Source organism: Lactuca sativa, chromosome 6 (assembly GCF_002870075.4).
Source record: "Lactuca sativa cultivar Salinas chromosome 6, Lsat_Salinas_v11, whole genome shotgun sequence".
NCBI classification, from domain to species: Eukaryota; Viridiplantae; Streptophyta; class Magnoliopsida; order Asterales; family Asteraceae; genus Lactuca; species Lactuca sativa.
The window spans coordinates 137226502-137233490 of NC_056628.2; positions in this window are offsets into that span (position 1 = coordinate 137226502).

The following is a 6989-nucleotide window of genomic DNA, read 5'->3' on the forward strand; positions in this document are numbered from 1 at the left end:
GTCGTGCTTCACTACCTATCTCTTTTTGGGGGTATGCCTTAGAGACTGCCGCCCATATCCTTAACCGATTCCCTACTAAGAAGGTTGCCAAAACACCTCACGAGATGTGGACAGGGAAAGCTCCCTCGTTGGCACATATCAAGGTTTGGGGTTGCGAGGCTTTCGTAAGACGAGATACTCACGACAAGCTTGAACCTCGAAGTGAGCGATGTATTTTCATCGGCTACCCGCAGACATCCTTTGGATATCTCTTCTATAGACCGAAGGACAATGTTGTCTTCGTTGCGAAGAGAGGAGTTTTCCGAGAGCGAGAACTCATAAGCCAAGGAGACAGTGGGAGGCAAATCGAACTTGAAGAGATTCAAGAGTCGATAGATGAAGGAACCTCTACCGCTGGAATTCAACCCGAGGAAGAAACTCCGGTTGAACCGATTGACGAATCCTTACCTCTTAGACGTTCCGATAGAGTTAGAATTCATCCCCAGTTTTATGGCTTTCATATTACTACCGAAGGGGACACGTATATTAGTGATGGTACACTAGTAAACCTTGATGAACCTAATAGCTATAAGGAAGCCATGGCAGGCCCGGAGTCTGTAAAGTGGAAAGAGGCAATGGATAGCGAGATCCAATCCATGTATGATAACCAAGTTTGGAATTTGGTTGATTACGTGCCCGGACGTAAGACCGTTGGGTGCAAATGGATCTTCAAGAAGAAGACCGACGTGGATGGGAACGTACACACATACAAAGCGCGATTGGTCGCGAAGGGCTTTACTCAAACTCCCGGAGTTGACTATGATGAGACCTTCTCACCAGTTGCGAAGATTAAATCTATTAGAGTGATGCTAGCAATTGCCGCATTTCATGATTATTAGATTTGGCAAATGGATGTCAAGACCGCTTTCCTTAAAGGAAAGTTGGCTGAGGATGTTTACATGGCTCAGCCAGAGGGGTTTGTGGATCCGAAGCATCCGGATAGAGTGTGTAAGCTTGAGAAGTCCATTTATGGACTTAAGCAAGCGTCTCGCAGATGGAATCTTTGCTTCGATGAGAAAGTCAAAGAGTTTGGATTTGTACGAAGCGAAGACGAATCTTGTGTATATGTCAAAGCCAGTGGGAGTATAGTAAGCTTCCTCGTTCTATATATCGATGACATATTACTCATAGGAAACGACATCCCGACTCTGCATGAGGTTAAGTCCTGGCTCGGGAAGTGCTTCGCTATGAAGGACCTCGGAGAGGCTTCTTACATTTTGGGAATAAGGATAGTAAGAGAAAGAAGTAAGAGACTAATTGGACTTAGTCAGAATACTTACTTAGAGAAGGTACTAAAACGTTTTAGTATGGAAAACTCAAAGAAGGGAGAACTACCGATACAAAGTAATGCCAAATTGAGTAAGACTCAAAGTCCGAGTACCGAAGCTGAGATAGCAGAAATGAGCCGAGTACCATACGCTTCCGCAGTTGGCTCAATCATGTACGCTATGACTTGTACTCGCCCTGATGTAGCCTTCGCTTTGAGCATGGTTAGCAGATATCAAGGGAATCCTGGCAAAGCACATTGGATTGCGGTGAAAAACATCCTTAAGTACCTTCGGAGGACGAAGGAATGGTTCTTAGTCCTCGGAGGGAGTGATGACTTGAAGGTGCGAGGGTATAGTGACGCCAGCTTTCAGACCGACAGGGACAACTACCGTTCGCAGTCGGGCTGGGTCTTTACCCTAAATGGAGGAGCAGTGACATGGAAGAGTTCCAAACAGGAAACCGTAGCTGATTCAACGTGCGAATCAGAGTACATTGCAGCGAGCGAAGCGTCGAAGGAGGCAATATGGCTAAAGAACTTCATCGGTGATCTTGGAGTTGTACCTGCCATAAAGGAGCCAATGGAGATTTTCTATGATAACGAAGGCGCGGTTGCCTTGACCAAGGAACCGAGGGATCATGGTAGATCAAGACATATCGACAGAAAGTATCACTTCATTAGACATCGTGTAGAAGAAGGAAAACTCGTAGTGAAGAGGATATCATCAGAAGATAACCTAGCAGATCCGCTTACGAAGGGATTGAGTAGGGTTAAGCACTTGCAGCATGCTAGGAGTATTGGGCTGAAGGATGATATTAGCATAGATTAGATAGTATTAGAAACGTGTAATAGATAAATGTAATTGACATTTGATGATTAAATAAAGGAGTTTTATTTATGAGTAATGTTACTATCTTATATTAATTGTTTAGCTATTGTTTCACTTTGCATGTTTTGACTTCCAGAATAATTGAGTTTATTAGGAATAATCGAATTGTTCAAATGGTCCACAATCGTTCATATGTTGGGAGTAGATATGAATGAAGATTGTCATGAATTGATGTGTAGAATGTCTAAATGGTGTTAGACATAGCAAAGGATTGCTACAATGTTCATGAGTGCTTATGAACTAGTTTTGAGCATTGGAATAAACCCGCGCTTGCTGGAATCACCTTATGGAATACGATATAAAAGGTGATCGCAAGATGATAATATCATATAGTCTTAAAACCTAGATATATGGTTTATTATTTGTTAATTGATTGTACATTGATAATACGAAAACGCATCAGTAACTTGGTGTTATAAAACGTATTGTTGTGTATAGTTGGTTAATGAATAAGTAAATGCATATAAGTCGAAGTTTATCTGTAACTTTTCTCTAAGAAGGTAAAAGCGATATCTCGGCCGCTCGATGATTTGATTTGACTTATGTGTCGGGCCCGGTCAGAACTGAATTGATGTGTTCGATTAAGTTCTATGTCAAATAAATCAGAGATCGAGAAACCTAAATGCTTGACTAACCATTCCATAGGATTGTCAGCATGATATCTAACAGAGGACTGTACGTTCCCTTATCTAAAGGACAAGATTGATTAGATCAGAGTTGACAGCGTCTTTGAGAGCTATGATTGCAAACTGAATTGTACTTGTGAATATAGTTACTAGACTTATCCAAGTGGGAGACTGTTGGAATAGTGTCTAAGGCTGCAACTATATTAGACAAGTGTTTGACCTGGTTGTGCATGGTCTTTTTGGGTTGCCTTTACCATAGCAACTTGATAGGATGATTTATTAAGAGAGAGTAAATATTATTAATATATTATGAGAATAATATAATGAATAATATATTTGTTATTTGATTAATATAAGTCATAAAATTAATTAGAATTAATTTGGTGACTTAAAGAGATTAATTAAATAAAGGGGTATAAACTGTCAATTGTTTGATAGTTAAACTTTAGACTGTAAATCCATTGGGATATGCTTTGGACGAATTCTATGAGATATAGGATAGCTAAAATCGTCCAAAGGCTTATCTATGGAATGGATTTGGATAGCCTTAAGAGAAGATTATCCAATTAGGGTTTAGGTTGTAACCCTTAAGGAGTCTACAAGTATAAATAGACCCCATGGCATAGGGAATTCGACACATCTCATAAAGTAAGAGAACCCTGGCCGAATTCCTCCCCTCTCCTCTCTCCTAAATCATTCTTCTTGCTATTGGTGTTTGTAAGCCATTAGAGGAGTGACATTTGTGACTCTAGAAGCTCCAAGACCTCAAGATCAACAAGGAACTCAAAGGTATGATTCTAGATCTGTTTCAATGTTGTTACTTAACCTAATTAGTCATTAGAAGACTTGGATTCAAAGCATGTTTATTAGAAAGCCTAGATCCAAGCATTACGGTTTTGCATGCGCACATAGGAAAGTTCTTATGGCTAAAACCCATCATGATACTTATATGTGCCTGGTAGGGAGGTGAGTGTGGGCGAGGTCCCGTATCTCACCAATAGCAGAGTGTAGACGGTGTTCCACATCTCATTAGCAGCAGAACAGAGGCGAGGCCCAAGTTAGGGAAAGAGTGAGTGTGGGATGGGCCCGTATCTCACTATCAGTAGGAGCGTAGACGGGGTTCCATAACTCATCAGTAGCAGGACAAGGGCGAGGCCCAAGATAGGCGAGGCCTTAGGACATGATCCATTAGTATATGTTTAGCTTATGTGTTGTGATATGTTTATGTGCTATTATATGTTAGCGGGCGAGGCCTAAGTGAAACAGATTTGTATCTGAGCGGGGCTCGAAGCCAGGCGGGGCCTGGAGCGGTGGGGCCGTTGTAGCTGGCGAGGCCCGAGGTAGCGGGCGTGGCCTAGTATGTGCTGTATGTGTTTATGCAGGGTATTTGTTAGGTTGGGGAACTCACTAAGCTTCGTGCTTACGGTTTTCAATTTTGGTTTCAGGTACTTCCGGTAGCGGAGGGAAGAGCTCGGGGTGATCGCATGGCACACACCGTTGATTAGTCAGCCTGGGATGTTTTACTCTGATAATGAAATATGTTTTGGAATTAATACTCTGAATTTATGTTATGACTTATGATATGTTTTTATGGATATGGCTTTAGTAATGATTTAAAGAAAATTTTTTGGTACGGATTTTTGGGATGTTACATAAATAATGATCAAAAGAATGGACTCGGATTTGACAAACAGTATTCAATTTAGAATTTGGGCTCAAATAACCAACATGAACAGTAAAGGTCCTCAAATTTTGGGTGACTTTGAATATAATCAATATTAATTCAAAAAATGAATCAAAATGATTTTTGGAAGATATCTTGATTTAACCAAACAATTTCAATCGAGAATCAAATCGAACAACAAAATACGAGATTGGATTGGACCTTGATCAGCAAAAAAAATTATTGGATCACAACAAATGGGTTTTTGAAGAAAATTTTGATTCAACGAGTCAAACGATCACCAATAAAAACGTAACGCACGATTCATAGAGAGAGACTCACCAAAATTGATCAAATTGCGACAAAGTTGCCAAACCGAGAATCGTTCTTCAAATACCACCTTGATCTTGAAGACCCACTCTGATACCAATTGTACTGACAAAGAACATGGTTTGGCATGCGGAATTTAAGTTTGCACAATTGAACATGGTGATTTGGGTGATCAAGAGATGTATTGATTGTATATGGTGTTACAAAAGGATCTAGATCTAGACTACATAAATAACACACACTTACACACTCACTTTTACATCGCTCAAGCACACCTCTACAAGTGGACAAACCCACCTTATATGGAGGTGTTTGCATGTCTCTCTTTCTCACTCTCACTAACACATGTGTCAAAAAGGCTAATCCTACACATGCAAGTGGGTTTTACAAAAGTCAATCATGAAAAAATAGTGATTCCTTTAGCCATATTAGCTAGTAGTCAAATTTAGGGTTTCCTATTCGTTCAAATCTGAATATCAAGCTGATGAACAATTAGGGTTTTTGTTGGGCACCACCAGCCAGCGAACAACTGCGTATTTGTGTTTAGAAGAAAAGAGGTGAATACGAAACGATGGGGGTGACATTCGTCTGGTGGTTTCCACCATTCACAGCGATTGAAGAGAGATGGTGGAGGAGGAAGCAAGCGGTGGAGACATCGATTAGAGGATGGAAGGATCGGGAACTAAAAGTGTTAACTGCAAGGCAGTGGAGGAATAAGGCAAAGAAGAAGCGGTAAAGAAGAATAATAGAATATAGATATGAGACGGTGAAAGGTTCCAGAAGCTGAAATGAAGCGGTGGAGAGGACATTGATCCCATTTTCATTGGTTAGACAGGGTGGTGAATCATCATATTAAAAAAGGGGAAAAAAATCCCCATCACAGCAAATGATTTATAAATAAAAAGAAAAAAAAATTAGAAGTGGTCCAATAGGAACAGAGTACTGTTCCCTAAGGGACTTCTAAATTAATATATATATATATATATATATATATATATATATATATATATATATATATATATATATATATATATAATTGAGTACTTCTTAGGCACTCTATAAGGAAGTCTCAAGTTCAAACCTTATGGGTTTCATTCGATGTATGACCAACATAAATGTACGATGCACTTGCAAAAATGAGTACTTAGTAAGTGTTTAGTATCATTGTCAAAAGCAAACCCTCTCCCACCCCCACCCACACCCCCCCCCCCCCAACATTACAAAATCAGGGACTAACAATAGGTGATGAAAAACTCATTTTTATGTAATAGTATTTATTTTTTGAAATGATATTTTTTTGAACAAATTATATAAGATTAATGGTAAAGTGGGTGCAAAAAGGTTTAATGGCAAAATATATACAAAAAAATTAATGGTATAATATGTTTAAAAAAAAGTTTAATGGTATAATGTGTACATAATAAATAGTAAAATCCACCTTAGCAGCCACGTGGCATTACACATGGTGGGTGACCTATTATTACTGGTAATGTAATGATATTTTTTGAACAAAGATGAAGTTTAATGGTCATACATGGACAAACGTTATAGTTGGTTTGTGATATGTATAAAAAAATTAATGACTAAACTGCACAAATGGTCCTTGTGGTTAGCTGAAAATTGTCACTTTGGTCCAAAAAAGTTTGGACTAGCACCAGAGGTCCAAACTTTTTATTTTCTTGCGAGTTTGGTCCAATTTGCTTTAAACATTTTTATAATGATGGTTTTGTCCCTGAGTTTATCCTTTGTATTTTCTTTTTTTAATATTTTTATTATAGAAGTTAAAACACACACACACACACACACTGTGACAACCGTCAATTTTCGGTCAAGTCAAAGTCAACTAAAGTCAACAAGTCAAACCGGTCAACTCAATTTGCCGTGAGTACTAGAGTTTACGTTATGTAATTTCTAAACAACTCTCTATTCTAATGAGAGATCATAAATCGAAAAGTGCGTACATCTAGATCTCCTTAACCTAAAACGGTGGTACGTAGAGAGCCAAACCGATAAAACAATGTTACATACTCATCGGGAGTATACAAGATCCTTAAACAAGGCTTAACGGGGTTTACGGACCTTGCATTGCGAAGCCGGACACTCAAAAAGGTCACCAATGAAACCTCTCTTAATCATTTTCACTCCATCTCTTCTTATCAGAAATCTCTCCCAAAT